General features: G+C 48.7%; 1 protein-coding gene across 5 annotated transcripts in view; it reads right to left on the bottom strand.

Moving 5' to 3' along the window:
• Positions 1 to 4,152, bottom strand: part of RGS12 (regulator of G protein signaling 12) — a 91,012-nt gene extending 86,860 nt beyond the window's left edge. For 4 of the 5 annotated variants that reach the window (XM_074904423.1, XM_074904422.1, XM_074904425.1 and 1 more), the window contains exon 1: positions 4,045 to 4,132. The gene's annotated coding sequence lies outside the window, so the exon portion shown is untranslated. Of the gene's footprint in view, positions 1 to 4,044 lie in introns of all 5 variants that reach the window. The other variant, XM_074904427.1, reaches the window with a different exon arrangement.
• Positions 4,153 to 4,690: the final 538 nt, after the last annotated feature.

Raw genomic sequence — 4,690 nt, 5'->3', positions numbered from 1 at the left:
AACCCCAACCAGCAAATGCCCAACAGTAAATAAAAACCTGATATCTAGGAGCATTTTAATTTGCCTTACAGAGAATATTTCTGTTCTCAATTGTCTGGAGAATAGACTGATGTGTCCCTTGGACACCTCCAAAACTGTGCTGCTAACCTAGTCAACATAAGGCACTGTAGTATCTGGCACCTACAAGTGTGCTACTAGCATGCAAGAGGAAAGGAAACAATTAAAAGAGTACTAGATTATAAATAATCTGATCAAAAAGATATAATAAAAACAGTAGTTATAAAAAAATTAACATTCAATATTGTAATGGTGAAGTGGCTAATAAGAAAAACGGATTTTTCCAGCTATCCCTAATCTACGAAAATATACCCTAAATGCAACTGTAAAAATCACACAATGAAAAGGTAGTTAGGCTCCTGTTGGGAAGAAGCAAACCCCAGCGCTGTCCTACCTCATGATTCCACATTTGCTATGAGAGGATTCTTTTTAACTCTGTTCACAAGTCGATTTATCTGTTTGCCTTCCTAACCTATGCCCCTTACACATCAAGCATTTATTCCAGATCGTAAGCACCAATGAAGGAACGTCATTCCAAAACCTGACTACTATAAAAACAAAACAGCAGGCTGCTAATAAATTACTTTTCTCTAATGATGAAGTTCTAGAGGTATGAAGACTTCCAGCTACTAATGTGTTTGTGTAATTTTGTGAGTGTAAAGTTAGGAAGCAATTCAACATTAAAGGGGCTTTTGCTATTAATGTGTATATATATCAATTAAAAAAAAGCCACCACCAAAATTGTGTTACATCACTGGAAAAGCCACCTCTTCCCTCCCTCAGTAGCTGAATATTATTGCGCGTTTTTTGCACCAACTGCACCCATGACAAATAACAGCTCACTAATTTTGTCTAGGAAACTTCAAGACAAAGGACAAATGTAGCTATTCTGCAAGAACCCTCAGTATTCAAATGTATTTTACTGCAACAATGGCATGACAGGCAAATGGAAAAAATATTAAAACAGTGTTTCTCATAACCAGAGAAACCAAGAGAGATTAGTTGAGTTACAAACTGTTAACAAGCAGGTTCCAAACTACATTATCAAATTATCTAATTGCCTAAATTTTCTTTCAACTTCTTTGCAGACTTGAAACCTGGAGTTAAAGAGATATGGCACAAAAAAGGCACAAACTTCTGTAGTTTCAAAGTCATCCTATGTCTGAACGTCCTTCTCCTCTAATAAATTACAAAATGTGTAGTGAATCCAGTAGAACAAAGACGTCATTTTAGTTGCACTGATATAAAGCTCTGTAGGTGTCTGCATGTTTACTAAACATGAAATTTTTAGTGAACCATATAACCTGTGATAACTGTCACCAGTAACCAACAATAAAATTGAGCTGCTGATTTTCAGTTCAAATTAAATACTGAATCTGAGACTACCAATAATATACTACTGTAATTACTTTTAATAATTATAGCACTGAATTTTATTAATTTGATAGCATAACTACAGTCATATACAGTAGGTCAGAAAAATGGTTACACCACAATACTACACATGGCCAAGCTTACTTTGACCTTCTGGTTTTGCTAAGTATGATAAAGTAAGTCTTAAAGAAAAAAGTCTGTTCCATACCAAAACACATTAGTACTAGTCAAGAGAATATATGCATTTTATACAAGAAAACAGGCCTATAAAACCAAGTCATCTGTAATACATCTTTAGCAAACAATAGTTTTGTGACATTTCAATATACTTATTAAACCACTGTAAATATAGAATTCCTATTATTTGAAAAACACTGCAAATACAAAATTAATACTATCATTTCAGAAAGTTCATCAGAATTTGTACCAACACACCTTTGTAATACGACACAGAATAAACACAGTTTAATAACTACAAACTATTTCACGGGACATTTCAGACAGAAACACTAACGTATATAAATTAAGAGTTGTTCAAGTACATGAGATAACATAACTTGCCCATATACATCAGCTTTGTCGCAGAACTGCAAAAAAAAGAAACATTTGAGTTTTCTGCCAGCATACATTCTGATCTACCATATAAAGGAATTATTTTGAGGGTATAAAAGAGCAAAAACACTAGTTATAGTTGAATTGCACTTTATCCCACAAACACCGCATTTCTTTATGTTATGCTTTTAAATATCCATGATAGCTTTTCATGTCATTTCAAACCCTCTCACTCCAGAGAAAATAATACTTATTTGCTTACTTTCAAGAGAGAGAGGTGGTTTGTTTCCTGCTTCTGCTCGTTAACTCATAGCAACAAAGAGAGCAAACAGAAACAAGAGGCGTACTCCTGCTATAGTCTGTGTTAGACTATAACCTTCATAGTTACAGAGGGCAGTGAGGGAGCATGTGAAGTTTAAGCCTATGCTAGTGACCAGGAGTTAATTTTGAAAAGCCTTTGGAAACTCAGCACTACAGTATCCATGTCAATGTGCTTTTTTGTTTGGGGTTTGGGGTTTGGTTTTTTTTGAGAAAGAGAACTGGTTGGCTTCATTTTGTTTTTCAATAGTGAGACTGTAAGAGGATAAAGAGTGAAAAGTGGAAGAGCATAGAGGAGAGAGACTGTTCCCTCATCCCTCACACACGTCTTGAAGTATTCCAAAATACTCTTCAGCATGAGTGCCGCTCATTAAGGCAGAACTGACTTCCACAAATGATGCCAGTACAAAGCTCAAACGAAGTTATAAAATTTGAATTCCACTCATTATTCAAATGTGGTACATGTTTTATAGACAAGTTACACAAGAAATATAACAGCACAACCTGCAGAAGACAACTACCAGTTGTTTGAGAACTTGGGCGGGACAATATTTTAATTAAAAAAAAAGTCTTATCAGCATAATAGGTAAAACATACCATTATGTTTCCTGTATAAGCAGCAACTGCTTTGCCAGAAAACAATGATGTGTACCTAGCACGATCACTCAGAAAATACTGGCTTTAATTAGTAACAGCAGACTAAAAAATAGTTGCTAGTAAAAACTCTTCTCGCGCTGGCGGCAGCGTACAGAGCAGACAGAACCCCGATGGAACGTTTGCAGTTGTGTCTGACAAGACTCATACGACTAAGGACGAAGTTTTCTAAAGCTGTTGTACACACAGTCATGTGTTTACAATTCGGATTAATGTATTTGTTGTATTTAAGAAGGTGAAGAGGTTCTGCTGGTAGTTAGGCATTTCCCACCCTTTCTTTTCTTCCGAATACGTTCCAAAACTGTTGGGACGCCGCGAAAAGGGCAGCACTTGGGGGTGCAGCCGCGACACGCGAGATCGGCTCAGGAATAAAAGCGGCCGGGGACAGCCTCGGGCGGGTTTGCACTCACAGCGCTTCCACGCGGAGCCGAGAGGGGCACGTCCGACCCCCGGGACAGCGCTCCGCCAGCCGCGCTCCCGCTGCTCGGGCGGCAGCCCGGCCCCCCGGGCAGGGAGGGCTCCGGCACTCGGGGACGCGGGCCCGTCCCGCGGGCGCGGAGGGCGACCCGGCAGGCCGCGGGGCGGGGGGGGGAGCGCGGCGGGTCCGCGCCGCCGCTGCCCGCCTCGAGCAACGGTCCGCGGGGTTACACGTTAACCGCCCCGCGGGGCAGCCGCTTCCCGGGAGGGTGGAGCCGCGGGGAGGGGAGAAGCGGCACCTGAGCCCGCAGGGACGGTTTGAAAAATCAAGCGGTAAAAAGACGGGAGGGTGAGAAGTACCCGCCACCCCCCCGCGCCCGCCGCCGCCTCTCAGCGCTGCCCGCCGGGGGTCGCGGGCAGCGCCGCAGCCCGCGGGGCGCGCAGAGGGGGCGGCCCGGGCGCTGCTCCCCCCCCCCCCCCCCGCCCCGGCTCCCTCCGCCGCGCTCCCCTCCCCCCCTCGGCTCCCCTCCGCCCCCCTCCCGCCGCCCATCTGCTGCCCCGCACCCCCCCCCGCCACACCCGAGCGGGGTCCCGGGCCGGGCGCTCGGCGGCGAGGGGGATGGGAGCGCCGGGCGGGCAGGGGCGGGCGCTGCCCCGCTCAGACCCACTCACCTCCGTGCCCCCGGGCTCCGGGTGCTCCGCTGAGGCACCGGCTCCCCCCGGTCACCGGGGAGACGGGCGCCGGGCTCCGCCACACAGCGCGGCGGCCACTGGCTGCCAGGAGCTGTCAGTCAGGGCGCTCACCCGGCAGGGGTGGCGGTCGGGTTCCCGGACAGAGAAAGGGGAGAGACAATGCCCGGCGCCGGAGAACTACAGCTCCCGGCGTGCCCTGCGCGCGGCCCCCTCGCCCCGGCCGCGGGGAGCGGGCCGCGCGGGGCATGCCGGGACGCGTAGTTCCGCCGTTGCCGCCGGCCGCCTCGCCGGGGCGCGGTGGGCAGTGAGCGCCCCGCCCCTCGCCGCCGGCGGGGCGGGCAGTGCGCAGGCGCGGGCTGCCGGCGCCCTTTCGAACGGGGCTTCGCCTGCGCCCGCTGAGGGGGGGGGGTGGGGGGGGAGCGCGGCCCCGCCGCCGAAACCGGTGCGAGGGGGGCACTGAACGGTCAGTGTCGCGCAGCAGCCGCAGCTCTGCCCGCTCTGGTCGGGGGCACGCAGCGGGGCGGTCCCCGTACGAACGGCTCAGCGACCTTCACCGCTGCCCCGTCACAACCCCCCGCGGCTCTGATGCGGCGCGGAGGAGAAAGGGCAGGTTGGTCAGCGGGGA

The sequence above is a fragment of the Athene noctua genome, chromosome 4 (assembly GCF_965140245.1).
Source record: "Athene noctua chromosome 4, bAthNoc1.hap1.1, whole genome shotgun sequence".
NCBI lineage: Eukaryota > Metazoa > Chordata > Aves > Strigiformes > Strigidae > Athene > Athene noctua.
Note: the sequence above shows the minus strand (reverse complement) of the source record. Positions and strands in the feature narration are given on the sequence as shown.